This window comes from Macaca nemestrina, chromosome 16 (assembly GCF_043159975.1).
Source record: "Macaca nemestrina isolate mMacNem1 chromosome 16, mMacNem.hap1, whole genome shotgun sequence".
Lineage (NCBI taxonomy): Eukaryota > Metazoa > Chordata > Mammalia > Primates > Cercopithecidae > Macaca > Macaca nemestrina.
In genome coordinates this window covers 98,734,607-98,758,085 of record NC_092140.1, presented here as the reverse complement: position 1 = coordinate 98,758,085, position 23,479 = coordinate 98,734,607, and the positions used below count along the sequence as shown (strand labels likewise).

Here is a 23,479-nt window from a genome sequence, read left to right as displayed (position 1 = left end):
CGGTGTAGTACTATTTTTAAAAAACTTACAAATAGTATAATGGAGCAAAAATTAATTACAGGTTTACTAAATTATGATACATCCACACATGGGAATGTTAACATACTTTTTAAAATAAATCCCTCTTGTGCAACTAACTTGAAACCAGTGATTTAAAAAAAAAACATTTTAAATATTTATTTTTACTTCGAGAATACAGTTACATTTACTTTCCTGTCTTTCAATTTAGAATCAAACTTTTCTTCCAGAGTAAGACTGCTGCCCGGACTTCCACATTATCTTGTGCATAATCACATCTATACATTACCATGGTATAAGAAATTAAAGACATTTGGGGACCTATATGAATGCAGAATCACCTAGATTCCCCTCCCCCCAGGCTTTTATAGTTATCTCACTATATCCATTTCAGTAGCCTTAATTTTCAGTGACTCATTGTTATTGAAATTTACAACTTAGTCTTTATAGTTTTTTTTGCACTCACATTTTAATGGTTTATGTAATATTTAATTAAATTTAGCAATTATAAAGTCAAATATGATGGCAAGAACAGGCATGGGGACAAACACAACAGACTTTTGGTTAGAAGACAGTCCAACAGGTGAAAGCAGAAGTGTGAGGGTGTGCAACAGAGCACAGCCTCCCGTCCTCCAGTGTCCCTGACTGGGGCCATCAGAGAGAATGTTCAGCAGAGGCCGTGGAGATTGGCAAGTACCATGAGTGGCTGGTTCAGTAGAAGGCAGTAAAAAGGCCTTCTTCTCTAAACGTGAACACTGTGTAATATAGAAGCGTTATGTTATAATGTTAAGTGAAGAAATACAAAATGCAAGAATGTGATGGCAAAAAGTAGTAAAAAAAAAAAAGAGTAACTTACTGAAATGTCTGGGGTTCTGTTTAGGGCCTGCTGCTGGCTGCACAGAAAGCCAATGACTGAGACGATTACTGCCAAAAAAAGAAGGCTTTAATTGGGTGCTGTAGGCAAGGAGACAGGAGGGAGATGGGAGATCAGTCTCAAATCCATCTCCCAGACCTACTAAAATTAGGAGTTTATGTAGCAGGGAAGAAATGTAACAATGTGTTAGAAAACAGGAACTAAGGAGGGGCCTAGCTCTCATTGTTTGGATGCAGTGATCTGCTGAGGCTGAGATCTTTGATACTTTTTGAGAAGCCTGGGGGTTCTTTCCTGAGGAAGGAACTAAGATAAAGCAAATGTAAATTTCAAGCTTTAAAGACCCACCCTGTCACACAGGCTGGAGTGCAGTGGCAGGATCTTGGCTCAATGCAGCCTCCGGCCCCGGGGCTCAAGCTATCCTCTCACCTCAGCCTCCTGAGTAGCTGCGACCACAGGTACACATCACTACACCCAGCTAATTTTTTTTTTTTTTTGTATTTTTAGTAGGGGTGGGGTCTTGCCATGTGGCCCAGGGTGGTCTCAAACTCTCGAACTCAAGAAATTCTCCCACCTCGGCCTCCCAAAGTGCTGGGATTACAGGTGTGAGCCACTGCACCCAGCCAGAAAGGTCCATTTCTATGTTTATCCAAAAGAACTGTCTCTGGGACGATTGGGTCGGTTTCATAACCATGTAGACAAAGACCGTGATGGTTTATCTCAGGAACCTAGTTCCAAAAACTGACAAAGAAAGGGCTGTTTCCTATGGCAATGCAAATACATGCTCAAACCTCAAGTATACCAGTTGTCTATGATAGATTCATTATATGGTTTAGGGCAGGGCTAAGAAAGAACTGTGTCCACCAATCCTATTAAAAACTTATGAAAATAACTTATAAAGGTTGTGGAAAGTACTTACTTAGTGAATCTTAATTTTGTGAAAAATCAGTGATGTGGGATTTATTTATATAATTATGTCTGTAATCCCAGGGATGAGCTAAGTGAGTTTTATCCAGTTTTCTTTGTAAAATGGTAATGGTTTAGTAGCCCCTAAACAAAATCCACATCTTTCTGGCATTTAATCACTTGAAGTATTAATCACATAGATTATTCTTGTGATGCATTTGTACCTTTTTTGATAATTTTTGCACTTTTTGGTAGAGAAATTTAGTAGAGTTTAATTTATATTTACGATTAGAATAAGGGGTCATGTTGAAATTTACAGTCAAACTCTCTGGAGATATCAATTCATATAGATTGCAATATCAATTTCTTTAATGTTTGGATAAATTATGACCATTAAACTAAAAATGTAAATAAAATTCATTCACTATTCAGTTACTGAGCACCCACTATGTTTCAAATCCTGTTTTGGCAGCTGGGATTAGAAGAATGTTACCGGTCCTGCCTTCAAGAGTTAAACTAATTTGTACCAACCTTGAGTGCTGAGGCAAGTCTGAGTTCAGCTCGCCACCCCTTTCATTTTATGGATAAGGAAACTGAAGCGTAAAGAGAATGAGCAACTGTCCCAGTGTCAGGCCAGCTTGGATCTGCCAATTTCATTTTCGTTTCTGGCTTACATCCGTAACGAAAACTAGTTAACAAAATAGCATGGGGTTGATTTCCTACTATGTGACATTCTGGAAAAGGCAAACCTATGGAGGTAATAAAAGGATCAGTGGTTGCCTAGGGTTAGGGAGAAGGGAGGGATGAATAGGCAGAGCACAGGGAATTTTTACTGCAGTAATACTGTTCTGTAGGACACTCTAATGGTAGATACATATGTAATGTATTTGTCAGAACCCATAACGTGCAACACCAAGAGTGAACCCATGGTGCCGTGGCGGGCTGAAGGGCTCCTCAAGCACTGCCAGAGTGGACGCCGAGGCCGGAGGCCGAGGAGGCGCTGAGAGTGAGGGCTGCTAGCACATTGTCACCTCTCAGTGGTATATGCCTGTGGACCAGATATTTAGAAGACTGAGGTGGGAGGATCACTTCAGTCCAGGAGGTCAAGGCTGTAGTGTAAGCTGTGATTGCACCACTGCACTTCAGCCTAGGTGACAGAACAAACCTGTCTCGAACAAGCAAAATAAAATGAGCAAAGGTTGCAGAAAAGAAGACAGGACAGTTGGCTTTAGAAGGAAGCCGGTCCTACTCTGGAGTCACACAGATCTGAATTCAGCCCAGTAGCCACCCCTCCCGCTAACCAGGGACTGAGAGGGGTCTGTCTGGATACAGATTGTTCATCGCCCTCAGTGTGATGGAAGCACTGCAGGAGAACTGGAAAAGGGGGCCAGGAATCTTGTCTTCCAGTTTCTTCTCCTGGGAGGGGTAACAACAACAAAAAAAGACCAGAAAAGGATGGGATTCTGTTTTTTGTTTTTTTAAAATAGTTGAATGGGTGACCTTTAAAGATGCTTAGAAGGTAGAACTTCCTCCAAAAGAGCTTTATTTTAGCCTTGAAAACACATCCATTTCCTTAAATCCTTTGAGTTTTTTTTTTTTTTTTTTTTTTTTTTTTTTTTTTTTTGAGACAGGGTCTCACTGTGTCATCCAGGTTGGAGTGCAGTGGTGTAGTCATGGCTCACTGCAGCCTTGATCTCCTGGGCTCAAGTGATCCTCCCACCTCAGCCTCCTGAGTAGCTGGGACCACAGGGTGTGCCACCATGACTGGCTAATTTTTTGCTTTTTGGAGAAATGAGGGTCTCCCTATGTTGTTCAGGCTGGTCTCTAACTGCTGGTCTCAAGTGATCCTCCCACCTCGGCCTCCCAAAGTGCTGGGATTACAGGTGTGAGCCATTGCCTCCTTTCTCTTTTTCATTGAGAATACCCGGTATGCTAGTACTAATGTGGAGATCCCATCGTCTCTGCAGCATGGCCAAGGCAGCTCCAGGGCCTCCCCTCTGCCTGGATTGCTTGGGCCTCATCCAAGAGAGTCTCAAGAAAGAGCCATCTCCCCCATAAGGACTCTGGGTCCATGGGCACCCCCTATAAGCTCATGAGAACTGCAGACTCTCAGGCTCTGCAATCCCCAAACTACAAAGTCAGAATCTGTGTTAAAGGGTGAGCAGCTCTGCTGAGGACTCATCTGGGAGGCTGGCCCAGGCCTGTGCACTGCTCGTTGGGAGCAAAGCATGTCATCAAACCAAAGTGGGTCCATTTGCCTGTGTGCAACAGAAAGCCAAACACTGAGTCACTGGGTTTTGGCTGTGAGAAAGGTTTAGTGTGAGTTGACTGACAAGGAGACAGGGGGATATGCTCAAATCTGTCTCCCTGAGCTGGGTGCTGGGTTGGGTTTTTATAAGCACAAGGTAATGAGGTGTGATCTGATTGGATCTTGCAATGAGGTGATGCCAGGAGGCATGATCTGACTGGATCCTGCCATGGAATGTTTGCATCTTAACTCAATCCCAGCTCCTTAAGCACTTAGGTCCGCCAGTGGTTACATGCTTGGTTCATCTGAGCATGCTGAGATTATGTGATCTTCAACCTGGGTGCCCGCGGCAACTGAAAAACTCACAGGTTTGTTAAATAAAAGTTGAACCAGATTGGTTTGATGGGTTACCAGCAGAGGCCTTTGGGGGTTGGCTGGAGTAGCACCCCTCTGTGGTGTGCACCTGGAGCACCAATCCACATAGGCCCCAATGACGAGATAGCATTAACCACCAGCTGTCCCGGTAGCAACCCAGCCCTTGTGGATGGCCACATCATGGATGGGGAAGTCCCAGGTTTTAACCTGGGCTTCTTTATTGGAAACAACATGCTGCTTCTCAAATGGCTTTGTGGGCACAGAACCCAAGAGCTGAAACAATTCTTTCCCAAAAGAAGACACTGAGATTATTGGGTGGGAAGGAAGTTTTGGGCTTACTGAAGAAGTCTTGTCTGTATAAAATTACGACTACTTGTGACATCTGCTCTTCAGATTGTTTCCTGTGCTCTGTTTGTCAACTTGGAGCACCATAATGCACTTTGATTTATGGCTGCTGTCCTTAAAACCCACTTGAAAATAAGAACTCCCTCTTAACCTGTGCACAGAACTAGAACCCTGCCCCAATAACAGCTAATATTAATTTTTATTTAGTGCTTGCCAGTCATCTCACAGCTAGGGGAGATGGAAGTAGATTTAGCCAATATGCCTTAATGCTACCATTTATGTGTGTCTGGCACTGTGCTGGGTGGTTTCCGTTTTATTTCTCATCCTGAAGATAGCCCTGAAAGATATTGTTTATCTTGATTTTTCAGATGAGGAATCAGGGCTCAGAGATGTTAAATAGCTTGCCTGATGTCACAAAGCTAACGTGTGATTGGCTCAGATTTCTAAACCTGCCTCTGTCTGACCCCTGATGCTGTGTCCTTCCCACTGCCCCACACTGACCTTCCAGCAAAGGTAGCATCCGTATGGAGGCAAGAATTGGGCTGCAATTTGCAGGAAGTGCAGATATGTCGGGGACAGACTCAGGGTATCAGAGCTGGAAAGAACGATTCAACTGAGGGTTTTCCAACTTCACGGTCCATGGACAACCATCTGGCTTGCATGGATAGTGTATGATCCCCTAGATTTGGGAGTGTCTTGTGACCCCTTAGATCTGGGGGGTAGTGTGTGTCCCCCTGGATTTAGGGGTAGTGCATGACCTTCTGGATTTTTGTACAGATGAAGAAATAGGCCCAGATAGGTGACACGGCTTGCCAATGGCCAGAACCAGTTGGTGAAGGACTCAGACTCTCTGACTGTCTTCTTTCCTGAACCAAATACATCATTATCTCTTCCAGAGTATGGACAACTGGCTGTGACTGCTCACTTTTCTTCCAAATCTGGGATTTAAGGCCTGAGTTTTTCATGACCATGGCATTTGATACACAGATGTGTGGCTTCTGAAACAGAGGCCTCAGCTTTCCTGCTGCTTCATCTACTTCTGAGATAACAGACAGCCTTATGGGCACAGCGGCTCACACCTGTAATCCCAGCACTTTGGGAGGCCAAGGTGGGCGGATCACTTGAGGTCAGGAGTTCGGGACTAGCCTGGCCAACACGGTGAAACCCCGTCTCTACTAAAAAAAAAAAAAAAAAAAAAAAAAAAACAACTAAAATCGGTTGAGTGTGGTGGTGTGCGCCTATAATCCCAGCTACTGCACTCCCGCCTGGGCCACAGAGTAAGACTGTCTCAAAAAAAGAGATAGCCTTATGGTTTCATTAGAATGGGGAAGGGCAGCAGGGCTGAAGGGAATTACCAAGACTTGACACACACTTGCTTATGAATCAGAACATTACACTTCTATAAGACCAAGTCTCATACATGCATTTTTAAGCTGGTACGGTATTTGCTTCCACTTACCTACTGCCTCACGGTCGGGGACCAGCCTCAGATACTCCCTAGCAAAAACATCCCGGGAGAGCGTGGCCACCATGACACACCTCAGGCCTTCGTTAGGGACACAGAGGATGAAGGGGGTGCTGCCTGGGAAGGGCCTCCTCCTCCTGGAACATAGACCCAAGAAGGTCTAGTGTAGCTCTGGAAGTCGAATCTCCCACACGCCCACGTCTGGGTACCCACCCACGACCGGCATCACTTAGTCACTTTTATATTTAAATCGCCAGAAGCCTGAAAACTGTGGAAGGGACTTGTCCCAGGTGATTCACTGGGGATCCTAGCCACAGTCTTTTACTTTCATCCTCAAAGGCCTACGATGACAAACATAGCCAGGCTCAGCGCCAGCCCACCTGACAGGTAAAGACAGCCAACAGCATGCCGTGGAAGCTCAGATGCGCTAGTTTACAGAGCTCCAACCCTCTGCTGGGTTTGTGCAGGAGCCCATGGTTGAAGGAGGCAGCCTCCATTGGAACAAACACCAATCAGACATTGTGGAAAACAGAGAACATCCCCTGAGGAATTTTTCGGTGGGATTCCTACCTAAGGAGATGAATACGGTACGTCTCTCACCTGCACTCCTGAAAGCATCATATCTGGTTCTGTTCCTCATGATCTAACCTTCCTTCTAATCTGTTCTCCACCTGGCAGCTAGGATGTTCTTTGTTTATAAAAATTGGTTAAAATACACATAACATAAAATTTACCATTTTAACCATTTTTAAGCTGAAGTTTAGCGGCATTAAGAACATTCACATTGTTGTGCAACCAGCACCATGATCCATCTCCAGAACTCCCTTCATCTTCTCAACTAGAAACTCTGTGCTCATTAAACGACCACTCCCCATTCCTGCCTTCCCCAGCCCCCAGCAACTACCATTCTATTTTCTGTCTCTGGGAACCTGACTGCTCCGGTACCTCACATTAAGTGGAATCTTGCAGTGTTTGTCCCTTTGTGACTGGCATAGCATGATGTTCTCAGAGTTCATTCAGTCATAGCATGTGACAGGATTTCCTTTGTTTTTAAGGCTAAATCATATTCCACATTTTGCGTATCTGTTCATCCATTGATGGACACTGGTTTTAGAATGTTCTTTGCAAAAACCCTTGTCTGATTGTATGACTGCAGGTAGCATGAGGCCCAAATCTTTAAAAAGCCATCAGGCTGTGCCCCCTTTGCAGGATCATCAGCCTCCCTCTGTCCCAGGCTCCCAGTGTTCTCTCATTCCTCTGGGGCCTGGGCCTGGGAATCTGCTCCCACAGCTCTTCACCTGGTTAACTGCCCATGCCAGTCCAATCCAAACTCAGGGCCCCATCCAAGTCAGGGGCACAACCTCCTCTCTCAGGACCCCTCGTGCTTCCTCCCAGCACAGCTCAGACCCGTCATTACACATCTGGTTCTGTGGGGGACCCCTGTTCTGCCAGTGGACTCCAAACCCAATGTTTAGTTCACCCCTGGCAGTCCTGAATGCCTGGCAGCCAGGCGGTGCTCCACAGACGTGGATGTGATGAAAGAATAAATGTGGGGAGGAGCATGGAGCTGGAGCCTGTCTAAATTGATTGATTGACTGATTGATTGATTGATTGATTGACAGAGTCTTGCTCTCTCACCCAGGCTGGAGTGCAGTGGTGTAATCTTGGCTCATTGCAACCTCCAACTCCTGGGTTCAAGCAATTCTCCTGCCTCAGCCTCCCAAGTAGCTGGGACTACAGGCATGCACCACCATGCCCGGCTAATTTTTTAATTTTTAGTAGAGATGGGGTTTTGCCATGCTGGCCAGGCTGGTCTCGAACTCCTGACCTCAGGTGATCTGCCCACTTTGGCCTCCTGAAGTGCTGGGATTACAAGCGTGAGTCACCACGCCTGGCCATTGCTTTAAAGCACTAGCACAGCACCCAGCACAGAGTAGACGCTCAGCAACATCGCTGCCCTACTTTTCTGTTACCCTAAATCCAGTCTGAAGGGAGATACAGGTGAGAACACCCGTATCTCCCTGATTTGTATTGGCTCCCATAAGTACCCTGAATTGTATTGGCTCATACGTAAGGTGGCATTTCCCTTGGAGAGAACAATGGTGGAAAGGGTCTGGGGCCTTGGGTACCTTATAAGGTCCAGAAATCCTCCTGGCAAGACCTGAACACCCTACCTCAGCTCCGTCAGCATTACCACCACCTGACCTTGTCCTGAGCCTTACGCCCTGGTGTTAGCTGGGGATGCAGGAGCGCAGGCTTGGGGGCGGGGGTGAAATTCTCCCTAGAACTGGACAACTTGAATGACACCCAGCAGGAGAAAGCCTCAATATGATTGTGTAAGATCACAGTGGTTCAGGAATCCCTTTTTTCCTACACTGTCCTGAGCACGCTGAGCTCAGAACCACGAACATCTGCACACATGGGCAGCTGGCCCTGTCACCGGCCTCCAGGGGCAGTGCCCCGGCTATTATTAGTCATTACTAGAGCAAACATTAGTACAAGTACACACACAATTGCAGAATCATTGCTCTGATTGGAAACACTGGTATGGAGCCTTGCAAGCATTCACTGGGTGAGAGAGAAACTGTGAACTTGTTTGTCTAGGGTCAGACACTTCTTTCAGATCCAGGGCTGACAAAGGAAGGCCCATTATGTGAGGCACCTCCCCCAGGACTTCCTCTTCAAATATCAGCTGGGTCAGGTTCCTTCTATGCAAATCATTTGCGCATTTATCCTGCTTTTCATTAACATAATATCTCCTGAGCCATCACCCTAGCCTCTCTCCTTTAAACATTTCACAGTCAAACAGAGCTCAGCAGAAAGAGGGGTGATACCAGTGTCTTTGTTAAGGCGGTAGTCTTTATTTGTGTCTCCTCTGCCTGCTATATATTACTGTATGCCAGAGCCACATCCAGAATGCTTTTTCAGTGAAGAACAAAATAAAGCTGAGATGAACTACTCCTGGATTCAGAAGCTCCCAAATCTCACGGGAGATGTGAATTCTACCTGTCTGCACACAGTACACGATACTATGCTTGTTATCTACGAGACGGGCCAGATACTAGGTAGAAACTAAGAATAAATTGTGCAGGGGATGTGCTTTTTGCAAAAGACACTTATTACTGAGGACATATCTCCTCTTGATGGAGAATTTATTCTGTGCAGGAGGGGACTGAAGTGGGGGTTTCTACACCACGCTCTCTTCTGGGAGAGCATGCTTCATTGCTTTGCCAGGTAGGGTCAGGTGGATGGAGCGGGCACCCCCACAGTCCTATTCTGCTACTGACCACTTCTTCCCAATGGCACTTTTTTACAGTTTCTCACTTGATTTGTGCACACAAACATACAAGGATGCTCTTTTGGGGTCTCTATATGGTGATGTCAGTGTGTTTCCAATTCATTCTTCCTTTGTACCAGTGCTTAGTAGGGAAACATAGGAGAGAACTCACTCGATATTGTTAAGCTGAATTAATTTCATGTTTTGGGGTGGGAGGTAGGGACTTTCTGACTTCAAAGAGCCTTTGATTCTTATGTGATACAACAGGGTACAGAACCATATTAACACAAAATCTTAGATATGAATACAACCAATCCTGACACACACACACACACACACACACACACACACACACATGCTTGTGCATATATGCAATTTAAAAAAAGACTTCGGACTGGGCGCGGTGGCTCACGCCTGTAATCCCAGCACTTTGGGAGGCTGAGGAGGGCGGATCACGAGGTCAGGAGTTTGAGACCAGCCTGGCCAACAAGGTGAAACCCCATCTCTACTAAAAATACAAAAAATTAGCTGGGTGCAGTGGCATGCACCTGTAGTCCCAGCTACTTGGGAGGCTGAGGCAGGAGATCACTTGAACCCAGGAAGTGGTGGTTGCAGTGAGCCAGGATCGTGCCATTGCACTCCAGCCTGGGTGACAGCGTGAAACTCCGTATCAAAAAATAAAATAAAATAAAATAAAAAAAGACTTCATGCTGATACATCATAATGTTAAGCGAGCTTCTTCTGAGTGGCTGGGATTATCATTGGTTTTTAGCTTTTTTATTTTTTCTTTCAAAATGTCTATAGAAGCCTTTATTACTCTTATAATCAAAAAGGGTTACAAGAGTAATCTTTTATTTTGTTTCTTCCATAAAATAAAATCTTTTTTTCTCCTCTATAAAAATACCCTGGAAACTGATTCTTAAGTAGTCATCAGACAAATTTTTCAGAGGAATTAATTAACAGCTAGCTTAGAGCAAGGCATTGGAGAAATAGAACATGACATTAATATTCCAGGTTGAGGGAAAGATAGAATGGTGACAGGGAAGAGGAGAGGAGCATGGTCATGCAGGATAATCTTACCAGTGCCATGGCTTTCTTACTGATACTTATCTGGGACACACACATACACACAGCCTCTTCTTCTAACACCTCCTAGGTCTGACACTCAGCCCTGAGCAGCCCTCAATCCAAGCAGTTGGAATACCTCCATGACCAGGCTTTAAGGCCACAATCAAACTAATATTGTCTTAGTCCATTTTGTGCTGCTATATCAGAATATCTAACACTGGGTAATTTATAAAGAACATAAACTTGTTTCTCACAGCTCTGGAGGCTGAGTAGTTCAAGATCAAGACACTGTCATCTGGCAAGGGCCTTCTTGCTGAGTCCTCACATGGCGAAAGATGGAAGGGCAAAAAAGAACCCACCTTCTGTCGTCAAGCCCTTTTAAAACAGTATTAATCTATCCGAAAGAAGAGACCCCTTGTGACCCAAATACCTCCCAAAACTGTTGCATAGGGATTAAGTTTCCAACATATGGATTTTGAGGGACACATTCAGATCATAGCAGATATTAGCAGTCAAGGTCCAACCAGGAAAATAAAAATATCTCCAAATATTTAAAATGAGGAAAATAAATTTAGGAATTGGCTTCCTAAGTGAAGGAAGAGCTAAGAGGCCAACCAGGACCATGAAGCCACTGAGAGATTAGTACCAGCAGGAAGCCACTCCATACACTTGGACTGAGCGTTTCTGGTGAATCTAAGGCTAAAGAAACCACAGGGGTGGCGAGGAATGTCCTGACTTCTCCCTTCCTTCCTCTTGTCTTGTACCAGCACCTCCTACACCAAACTCGGCTGGCAGTAGCTGCCCCTGAAGCCCACTGTGATACCAAGCAGGGCAGAGGAGGGAGGAGTAGTAGGTCTGAGGGCAGGGAAGTCACAGACTGGACACCACCTATCACTGGGCTAAAGAGCCTGTGGGCTGCCAGCTTATCCCTTTCCCTCCCACCCTACCCCCCTGCCTGTTAGCAGGATGCACTTGAATCATGCCAGGTAATTTGTTGTTGTTGTTGTTGTTTTCTGAGATGGAGTCTCGCTCTGTCACCCAGGCTGGAGTGCAGTGGCTCGATCTTGGCTCACTGCAAGCTCCGCCTCCTGGGTTCACGCCATTCTCCTGCCTCAGCCTCCTGAGTAGCTGGGACTACAGGCGCCTGCCACCACGTCCGGCTAATTTTTTGTATTTTTAGTAGAGACGGGGTTTCACTGTGTTGGCCAGGATGGTCTGGATCTCCTGACCTTGTGATCCACCCACCTTGGCCTCCCAAAGTGCTGGGACTACAGACGTGAGCCACCGCGCCCGGCCCATGCCAGGTAATTTTTTCCTAGTCTAATATCACCTGCCAGATTACAAAGATGAAAATGTTACATTAGTTAAAAACGACTTTGTAGTCATTTTCATAAATGAGGGAACTGAAGTTTCAGAATGGCAGTCCCTCTCAGCCCTTGCTTGCTTCCAAGTTCCACCAAACTGAGAACAACTTCAGGGGCCAGAGAGGATCAGCTTTACAACTGAAGCTCATATGAAAACTGGGCTGCCCCTGGCAAGGTAGGAGCTTTCTTCTCCCTTTCCCAAAGTCACCAACTGAAAGTCCTGATTGCCAGCAGGTCGAGAAGCAGGAAGGGGAAGTCCTGTAACTCAAGAGGGGCATCCCCAAGGGCAAACAGGAGAGGAGAGCTGGGGCTGGTGTTGCTTTTTTGGCACAGTGGTCTTACCTCCGCCACTGTGGTCCAATAGACGGAGGGTCTCACCAGTTAGATTACTACTGCTCCCTTGTAGGGGAGTGCTATGCTTTGAATGTCCATCCCATCCAAAACTCATGTTGAAATTTAATCCCCAAAGGGGCAGTATTGAGAGGTGGGGCCTTCACAGGATGACTGGATCATGACAGGGCTCTACCCTCATGAATGGATTAAACTATTGATGGACTAGTGAATTAATGGGCTATCATGATAATAGGACTGGCTGCTTTATAGGAAGTGGAAGAGAGATCTAAACTAGCATGTGAGCTTGCTCAGCCCCTGACATGTGATGCCCTGCACTGCCTGGGGACTCTGCAGAGATTCCCCACCAGCAGGAAGGCCCTCATCAGATGCAGCCCCTCGACCTTGACCTTCTAAACCTTCATGAGTGTAAAAAAGAAATTTCTTTTCTTTATAAATTACCCAGCTTCAGGTGTTCTGTTATAAGCAACAGAAAACAGATTAGGACGAGGAGTGAAAAAGGAGGTGAGGCATCTGAAGCTCCTTCTCTAAGATTTCTCTGAGTGGTACAAATGTACATAGAAGATCCTATTTTATGAGCCAAGGCAGGAATTAAAGAAATGAAACAGGAGGGAAGCCTCCTCCCACCCACACCTCCACCCTCAACTGTGAAGATAACTTGGGGCATTTGGGGACTGCCTCAGCATTGAAATTTTAGTCATGATAGAAAAAAAGGCTACCTGGAGCAAATTGAGTAGGACAAAATAAACCTACCCATACCTGACAACTGAGAGATAATCTGTTTATCTCTCATAAACCTCATTTAGCCTCATGTTTACATTTATTCCCAGTTCCTCAGATGGTTCTATTTTTGATAGGTAAGTGTAATACAAATGGATCATACATATGTATAGTTTTAAATTCTGCTTTTAAAAATTAACATTATGTTATATAGCATGTATCAGTAAGTATTCTTCTGAAACATTATATTAGTAGGTTTATAGCAAGTCTCCTGCTGTGTGGGCCAGTTCCTAACAGGTCACGGACCGGTACAGGGATCCCTGCTCTAGAACAGTTGTATAATGTACACTTTCATCAGTCGTGCCCAATAACCATTTCATTGTAACTGCAGCAATACAGCATATTTTAATTTAAAAAAATTAGTGGCCGGGCGCGGTGGCTCATGCCTGTAATCCCAGCACTTTGGGAGGCCGAGGTGGGTGGATCACGAAGTCAGGAGATCAAGACCATCCTGGCTAACACGGTGAAATCCCGTCTCTACTAAAAATACAAAAAAATGAGCCGGGTGTGTTGGCGGGCGCCTGTAGTCCCAGCTACTCGGGAGGCTGAGGCAGGAGAATTGCAGGAACCCGGGAGGCAGAGCTTGCAGTGAGCTGAGATTCAGCCACTGCACCCCAGCCTGGGCAACAGAGCGAGACTCCGTCTCAAAACAAAACAAAACAAATTAGCCAATTTGTTAAAAAGAAGAGTATTTAGGGGTAGCACTTCATTAATGTTGAAGTCGAACATTTTTTCTATATGCTTATTTTTGTCCATTATGATTCAATTTATTTGAAACTGTAGAACATATATGGAATTGGGGGAGATAGTTTTTGTTTTTACTATTTATATAACTTTATAAGTTGCTTTGTAAGTCTTTTACTCATTTTTCTAAGGCAGACTTAATATTTTTCTTGTTGATCTTCATAAACTTTTCACATGTTAAAGATATTAATTCCTTACCCTATTTCGTTCAAATATTTTCCCAGTTTTTCATTTGCCTTTCAATAGTGCCCTTTGACATATTCAGAATGATTCAATTTGGTCTTAAAATTTATTTGTGCTTAGATAAGTTCTTATGCATCTAAAAATCAGATATGCATATTTGCTGGGTTTTGTTTGTTTATATTTTACTCTATATTCCATGTGAAATTTTAACCTATATTATGAGATAGGAATTTAACTTTATTTCCCCTAATAAGTCATAATCTGTACAACACTGAAACAGTCCTGAACTCAAATCCTGGCCCAGAGATGAATTCTTTTTTTTTTTTTTTTTGGAGACAGAGTCTTGCTCTGTCTCCCAGGCTGGAGTGCAGTGGCGTGATCTTGACTCACTGTAAGCTCTGCCTCCCGGGTTCCGGCCATTCTCCTGCCTCAGCCTCCCAAGTAGCTGGGACTACAGGCACCCGCCACCACGCCCTGCTACTTTTTTGTATTTTTAGTAGAGACGGGGTTTCACCATGTTAGCCAGCATGGTCTCGATCTCTTGACTTTGTGATCCACCCGCCTCAGCCTCCCAAAGTGCTGGGATTACAGGCGTGAGCCATTGTGCCCGGCCAAGATGAATTCTTGTTTGACCTTGGACAAGTTACTTAATCTCTTTAAACATTGCTTTTATCATCTGTAAAATGGAGATAATAACAGCTACTTTGTAGAGTTATAATGATTAAATAATATAATAAATGCAAAATTCCTAATAAGGATCCTGTTGAATAACTGTGAAGAGCCTGAGATTTTACTCTACTTGCCAGCTGACAAGTTAGCCTGCCAGTTTCACAGATGTTGGCAGAAGACACGAGACTCCTGGATCAGAAACAAAGGACTTTATTATTATTTAATGCACAGCAGGCAGCAAGAGTATCACCATATGTGCATCAGTTTTCCTTGACTGAAGTCCCATGGTGGTGAAAGGATCAGTACAGATAATTACCTAAACATGCAGTGGGTTGCATTATAGGAGAGGAACTCTGAGTTTAGCTTATCCAAATTTTCTAAAGCATTCAGTAAGCATGCCTGCCCTTTGTTCTGTGGGAGCACCTCTTTCTTTTTTTTTTTTTTTTTTTTTTTTTTTTTTTTTTTTTGAGACGGAGTCTCGCTCTGTCGCCCAGGCTGGAGTGCAGTGGCGCGATCTCGGCTCACTGCAAGCTCCGCCTCCCGGGTTCACGCCATTCTCCTGCCTCAGCCTCCCGAGTAGCTGGGACTACAGGCGCCCACAACCGCGCCCGGCTAATTTTTTGTATTTTTAGTAGAGACGGGGTTTCACCGTGGTCTCGATCTCCTGACCTTGTGATCCGCCCGCCTCGGCCTCCCAAAGTGCTGGGATTACAGGCGTGAGCCACCGCGCCCGGCCTGGGAGCACCTCTTTCTATTTTCCAAGGATGTTTGCTAAATGAAGAGCCATAAAAAGATAATCTAAAACAAAGGAGGGTTAGTCCCCCACAAGACTTGCAGAAAAGTGAAAGACCCAAGGAGAATTGTCTCCCAACACCTGCATGTAGACAATGTTCAATTAATGGAACCGTGTTTGTTATTATCTACTAAATTACTGTATACATTTGTCTCTGGGCTTTCTATTCTCTTTTATTTTATCAGCACTATGTTTATGTAATCTTATGTTCCATGAGAAAAATCTATGTTAATTAAAAAAATTACTTTTATATAAAAGCTGAACAGATGACGAATTTAAATAACGTCGTATATAGCAAAGTTAAACAACTTTGCTATATATGGTTTTGGTTATGGTAGAAAAATTGGTTCACATGGAAGTCATCCCCCACTTCCTTTTGTGCTCTGAATACATAACAATGATAGACAAAACATCTTTAGCAACATGTGAAAGACATAACTCTTAAAAACAAGATAAACATGTCTGGGAACCAGAGTCAGGATAGAAACGTGAAGGCATTATTACATAAAACCACAAGTCTACTGGGCTCCAGATCCAGAAGCAGGCAAAATTGGCCACAGGGCTGCCACATTACACTACCATAGAGGCAGCATTCACATTGCTGGGTTTTTTAAAAATATATTTCTATTTTTCTCTTTAGAAAAAACAGGAGAGATGCATTGTTATCTATGTGAATAACCTCTCCTGGAGCACAGCTCCACTGGAGGGAGGGATCTGGAACCTGTTTCACTCATAAAGCAGCCTAGAAAACAGTGTGACAAAGTTGAGAACGCTACTGATCTGGACTCTTGGTATGGAGCTGCATGTCTGCTGGAGTGAACATTGGTCATTTGTGGCTGCTTAATGTTTTGAGCACTGCCATGGTTTGAATGATGCCTCTGAAACTCATATTGAAATGTAATTGCCACTGTCACGCTATTAAGAGGTGATTAGTCATGCAGGCTGTGCTCTCATGAATGGAGCAACGGTATTGCCACGGGAGTGGGTTTGTTACTGCGAGAGTTGGGCCCCCTTTCCCTCTCAGTCTCGCTTGCTCTGGCCTGTTGCCATGTGATGCCTTCCACGTTATGATGCAGCAAGAAGACCCTTGCCAGATGTGGCCCCCTGGTTTTCACCTTCCCAGCCTGCATAGCCATGAGCCAAAGAAATATTTTTTCATTGTAAATTACCCAGTCTGTATTCTGTTATACCTGCAGAAAAACAGACCAAGACAACCACGTTGCCCTGATTGTGGTAATTCTCCGTATTGAGTCTTGCCTTCCTATAGCAGAAACCAGAAAATGTGCATTCCAGGAATTCCCTGAAACTAGGCTCCAGGCATGGGACCTTGTCTCTGCTAATCAGGTGTATTCCCATGAGACGTGGACTTGAGTAAGCAAGGTGTTAGGGACTGATTGTGTTCCCCTAAAAATCTATGTTGAAGCCCTAGTAAAGATAAAGCCTTTAAGTAAGCAATTAAGGTTAAACAAGAACATAAGGATGGGGGCCTAATTCAGTAGGACGAATGTCCTTACAGGAAGAGGAAGAAGCACGAGGGATGTGGACACACAGAGGAAAGGCCATGTGAGGACACGGCAAGAACGCACTGTCTGCAAGCCAAGGAGAGAGGCCTGCTGCTGTGATCTGAACACTTCCCCCCAGATTCATACATTGAAACTTCATGGCTAGTGTGACAGTATTAAGAAATGGGGCCTTTTGGAGGTGATTAAGACATGAGGGCAAAGTTCTCATGGATTGGACTAGGGCTGTTGAGGGAATGGGTTCGCCCTATTCTGTTCTTCTGCTGTGTGAGGACACAGGGTTCATCCCCTCCGGAGGAGACCGGGCAGAGAGACCAGGCCCTCACCAGAAAACTGAACCTATTGGTGCCTTGATCTAGGCCATCCAGCCTGCAGAACTGTGATAAATAAATTTCTGGGTTGTTGTTGTTGTTTGTTTTTTGAGATGGAGTCTTGCTCTTGTTGCCAGGCTAGAGTGCAATGGCACAATCTCAGCTCACGGCAACCTCCAGCTCCCAAGTTCAAGCGATTTTCCTGCCTCAGCTTCCTGAGTAGCTGGGATTATAGGCATGCGACAACATGCCTGGCTAATTTTGTATTTTTAGTAGAGATGGGGTTTCACCATGCTGGTCAGGCTGGTCTCGAACTCCTGACCTCAGGTGATCCACCCACCTTAGCCTCCCAAAGTGGTGGGATTACAGGCATGAGCCTCCACGCCCGGCCTAAATCTCTGTGTTTTAAGCCACACAGTCTGTGCCACATGCTGACAGAGGCATCTATTTATTTGGGGGACAGCAATGGTGCAGAGTTGGGACCTGGTTCTGGATATCATCAGTGAACAAGAAGCAGTGGTGCTTTTGCTAAAATAGACCCTGTGACGTCGCTGGGCCTCATCCCTGGTTGTGTAGCTCCAGAGCCTGGATTTCCAGCCCTGCCAGAGACCCTTGCGTTACCTAACATCCTATCGGAAGTTCCTTTTCTGCTTAAACACCGCTGTTATTTGCACCTAACACCCCCAATTGATACAGTAATTTTCTGTAGAAGACAGTATTGCAGAAAACCTGACTGCAGTGTCTTAAATATAAGGAAAGTTTGTGTCATGCTCCAGGCATCCTTGACTTGGGCTGGCCAGGCGGGTACAAGGGGTTTGATGAGGGACTCAGGCTCCTTTCTTACCTGCTCTGCTGTCCTCCCTGTGGGACTTCTGTCCTTACGGCCATAAGTTGCCTGTTGCATCTTCTGTATCGGGCGTCAGCAGACTTTGAAGGGGCCAAATGATGATGAACGCTGTGCCCTCACGTGGTGAAGAACAGAAAAGGGCAAACCCATTCCCAAGCCCTTGTTTAAGAGCCCTACTCCAATCCGTGAAGTGTGGGCCGTAGGTCTTTGCTACAGCTACTCACCTCTGCCATTGCAGCATGAAATAGTCACACACATGTTATATAAATGGGCATAGCTGCATTCCAAAACACTATTTATGAAACTAGGCAGCAGGTGGAACTGGGCCTGTGGGCCACAGTTTGCGGATCCCTGTTCTATATCCAGGAGGAGGAGGAAGCAAGGGCTGGAGGCAGCACCTTCAGCTTAAAGCTTAATGGCCAGAGCTGTGTCACATGACTACCCCTAGCTGCAAAGACAGTTGGATGTCTGAGCATCTATTAACATTTACAGCCTTTGGAGCAGGGCCCCCTAAACATTTTCATGCCATGAGATGCGTAGAAAATAGGGGTACATGTTTGGTGTTACTTACTGCCAACTGGCTTCAGGGCAATGGCTGGCCCAAGTCCTACCTGGCTGCCGCAAAGGTGGAAGGGAGCAATTTATCGGTCACACCTGTAACCCATTTGCAGACACTGATTGGAAAGCTCCACCCTGGAGTCAAACAGGCAAGGAAGAAGGTTGTAGGACAGAACAAGCTCCTTTACATGTGTACAGACTCAGGGACTGTATCTTTAATATTCTTATGGCATGAAAACTCCCAGCCACCATGGAAAACCTGGTTTTCATTAAATACATATTCTAAACTTTGATTGCAAAATGCTTCATAAATAGAGCATTCTTAAAATGTTTTTTTTTAACATGGTGTGACACTCTTATTCTGGTACTTCCCAGGAAGTGGGAGTTGACACTTCAAATTGTAGTTTCTCCACCAAAAATAAGGGCTTCTTTTTGCATCCTGTGAGTAATTGTGACAGGGTGACAAGACACCCTAGCACTGGCCAAAACCACAAAGCTCCGTATTTTTGGATTAGTGTGGATATTTAAAAAATGTTTCCAATCCCTCACAAAGCTTTCTCTCTGCCCAGGCCCAGCTCTGGCTTTCCCTGGGCCCTCGAGTTCCCCCGTCCTTTTGTGCTCGAGCCCATGCTCTATTTCTACTTTGCTTTACTTCTTGTGACTGAGACACATACGGTGTGATGGAACAGTGGTCTCTAGACTGCCTTTGCCATAACTCCAGGTATATTCCCTGAAACACGTTTAACCATTCTCTCTACCTGGCCCGTAGGTACTTTGGCTGCAAATAATAGAATACTTTGCTAGTGGCCCTTAAGCAGGAGAATATGTATTGTTTACTTAACAAAAAGTTGGGAGGTGGGCATCCCGAGGGTGGGTTTGGCAACTCCACAATGTTACTGAGACCCCGACTCTTTTCTGCCACCCTCCATAGGTCAGGTGTCTTTTTTCTTCATGGACACAAGCATTGACTTCTCCTGACAACACCCATGAAGGAAAGGGATGTTTGTCAAAACCTTTCTCTCCCTGCACCTCTCTTAGAGAAGGAGCCCCCAACATATTTCTCCATATGCCTCACTGCCAGAATTGGGCCACAGCCCAGCCTTAGATTAAAGGATGTCAACAAGAAGAGGGGACTGGCCAATCCCAAATCAACCTACACCGCTGAGACCAATCATGGATCAACCTGCATGGCTGAGACCAATCACAAATCAACCCACATGGCTGAGACCAATCACAAATCAACCCACATGGCTGAGACCAATCACAAATCAACCTGCATGGCTGAGCCCAATCACAAATCAACCTGCATGACTGAGACCAATTACAAGTCAACCTGCATGGCTGAGACCAATTACAAGTCAACCTGCATGGCTGAGGCCAATTACAAATCAACCTGCATGACTGAGACCAATTACAAGTCAATCTGCATGGCTGAGACCAATTACAAGTCAACCTGCATGGCTGAGGCCAGTCACAAAACAGCCTGTATGGCTGAGACCAATCACAAATCAACCTGCATGGCTGAGACCAATTACAAGTCAACCTGCATGGCTGAGGCCAATCACAAGTCAACCCACATGGCTGAGGCCAATCACAAGTCAACCCACATGGCTGAGACCAATCACAAGTCAACCTGCATGGCTGAGACCAATCACAAGTCAACCCACATGGCTGAGACCAATTACAAGTCAACCCGCATGGCTGAGCATACTACCGACCAGACAAAAGGGGATTCCAAGAGCAAGAGAAAGGAAGGATGGTTATTGGGTAGAAAAACCAACAGCACCTGCCATTGTCCCCTCAGCTCTGAGTCCGTTTCCTTGGTGCTTGTTCCTTAGAGTGGCAGAGGTCCTGTCTTCTGTGTCTTCATGATCCCCTCTTAGAATCCACTAGAGTGGCCTGTCCAAAAGGAGATTTAAAAATATGTGTTCTCATGGAGTACTACTCAGCAACTAAAAGGACAAATCACTGGCACGTGAAACAACATGGATGAATGTCACCAATGATATCATGCTGAGTGAACACGGCCAGCATAGTACTTTTTTTGTAGCATACTGCAAAGAGTATATACTGTATGATTGCCTTTATATGGCGATAAATAGAACAGGCAAAAATAATCCAAGGTGGAAAAAAAATCACAACCTCTGAGGGGTGCGGAGATTACCTGGGAAAGGAGCCAAGAAAGCTTTCTGGGAGAAGGGCAATGTTCTGTTTTGTGTAATGTGTGGATTACAAGGGTGTGTCTATGTGTCAAAATCATACTGCTAAGCTGTCAGTGCATTTGAGTGTATGCACCTTTTACAATAATAGTGGAGTGCGGGAAGTGGAGAATGAGGGAGCTACAGAGATGAAACAAGAATGACAGAATGTTGCTAATTGTTGGAGCTGGTGGATGAGAACTTGGAACATGGGGTTCATTCTGTTTATTTTGTATGTTCATTCTGTTTATTTTGTATGTTTGAGATTTTCTACAACTAAAAACTGTTCAAAAAGAATTTCTCCCTTCTCTTTCATGCCACACTGGGTTTTCAGTTTGCATCTCCTCTCTCCAAGGCTCTTCTCAGAGAAAGACCTGGAAAAGCAGCCTTCTGCTGCCTTCTGGCATCACGGGACCAGAACTTAGTATTGTAACCGTGAGCTTCTCCATCATCGGACAGGGGGCCCAAGAGCAGGCTCCACAGTGTGCAATCCGACTCGAGATGGCCACTGTCCCTGTGTGCCTGTCCTCCAGCCCAACAGCCTGCTCAGAGTGGGTGCTCACCAAATGTTTGGTGACTGAATAAATGAATTATGAATTAACAGAAGAATGAAACGAATAAATGATTGTTGCAATAACCTATAAAAAAACTTAAAAAAAAAGTATATCATAGGCAGGACCCAATTTATATAAATGGATCATGCTCCAAAGATTCATTTGTCACTTGTTTGGATTTCTTGAATTTCTTCTTAGTGGTAAAGTTTCCAGATCAGCCACTAAATATGGTGACCTACTTCGAGTGAAAACGTGTAACATCGTTTCAAAGGAAAAAAATGCATTCTGAGATGTACCTCCAGAAAACCAGTCTCCAGTTGAAAGCTACGCATCGCCCTGCAGCCCGGCCTGCAGCTCTACTTTCTTGCCTTATGCAACCTGGCTGACTGTAGGATGGAATTAAGCAGTCTGTATTTACTGAGAGGCAGTTACTCAAAGCAAGGTGGACCATACAGCCTCCTGGAGCCTGTCCTGTCCCATGTTCTGTCTCATTTCCCATCCCTGAGGGCAGCTTCAGAATTGCTACCTGGGAAAGCGCTCAGGGGCCTTGTCGAGAAGCTGTGTTGGTTTTTATTTAGATCACAGATGTATTTGGAGTTGCTTAGCGGGGGTGGCAGAGGCCCCCTAAGGCACCCCTGGGCACTGTCACTCCTCATACATTGCAGTTGTTATTGCTTTTACAAATATAAATCTTCCACCCGTTAATGGCCTGCCTGGTTAAGGCAAGCTTCGCACTGTTTTCCACGCCATTAACCCCATCACCCGGGCAGCACTCCATAGCTGTTGTGGAATGGTGATGTCTGGGAGTGAGGCAGCTGAGTGTGGTGCACGCATGGGGTCTGCAGGTGCTTCCAGACCCCCGGCAGAACATCACCAGCCACTGCAGGCTGGGACTGGATTGGACCCCTTTGCAGGTGGCTATGGAGGTATCTCCCATGGGTATTGAAATAACACTGTCTAGTAAACAGAAGAATGTTTACCCCATGCTATGTGCTAGTGTTTTGATGTACATGATCTCCTTTTACCTTCACAAACTACTTAGTGAGAATTAGTAGCCCCATTTAACAGACAAGGAAACAGAGGCTTGGAGTGTGGTTCTGCTTGGAGATAAGAAAGTGTATAACCTCACTAAGATATCTAATCCTCAGGGCCAAAGCCCTCAGCACATTGAGGACACTGAATCACTCCTGTCCCCAAGCTCAGTTACTATTATGTTGCAGTTACTTCTTGGATGTCAAAAAAATTTCATCCTACAGTCAGCCAGGCTGTATAAGGCAAGAAAGTGGAGCTGCAGGCCAGGCTGCAGGGTGACGTGTAGCCCCCTTACCATACACTCAAGGACACCCAGTGTGTTGGTGTCATATTGCCATCGTCACAAATGAACACCAACCAAGTGGCTGGAAACAACATATATGTCTTCTCTTACGTTCTGGAAGCCAGAAGTTCAAGCTCGGTTTCGCTCAGTGAACATCCAGCTGTCAGCCAACTGGTATTTCCTGGAGGCTCTCGGGGGATTCCATTTCCTTGCTTATTCCAACTTCTAGAAGCTGCTGAATTCCTTGGCTGATCCCCCTGCCTTACACCCTTCTACCCCTTGCTTCCCTTGCCCCCTCTCTTACTTCTGTAGTCTAATCTCCTCTGCTTCCCTCTCAAGAGGACCCTTGTGATGATGGGGGCGCACGTGGATAACGCAGGATCTGTACTCAGTCCCATCTGCAAAGTCCATTTTGCTGTATGAGGCAACATTTGAAGTTCTGGGGATTAGGCCAGGGGCATCCTATGGGGGCCCTCACTCAGCCGACCACCTTCAGCACCACCACAAGGATCTGATGTGGGCAGGCCTAGGAGCACGGCCAAAATGCCAGGAAGAGAATGCGCTTGGAAATGGAAATATCGACATTTCACTTGTTTAAGGATAGAAGAGAAAAATCATCCCACTGCAACTTGAATGAACTGACCATTTCTATTTTTCCTGTTTCCCTTCCTGTTCTTGGCTAAATGCAGAGGTAATTTTATCTAATTGCAATGATAGGA

The 23,479-nt window shown here is 45.2% G+C and overlaps 1 long non-coding RNA gene across 1 annotated transcript; it reads right to left on the bottom strand.

Moving 5' to 3' along the window:
* Positions 1-238: 238 nt before the first annotated feature.
* Positions 239-7,112, bottom strand: LOC139359240 (uncharacterized). The gene is made up of 4 exons (XR_011615178.1): positions 6,829-7,112; positions 6,223-6,365; positions 875-942; positions 239-773 (listed from the first exon to the last, which is right to left on the bottom strand). It is a non-coding gene; the product is annotated as an uncharacterized lncRNA (long non-coding RNA).
* Positions 7,113-23,479: the final 16,367 nt, after the last annotated feature.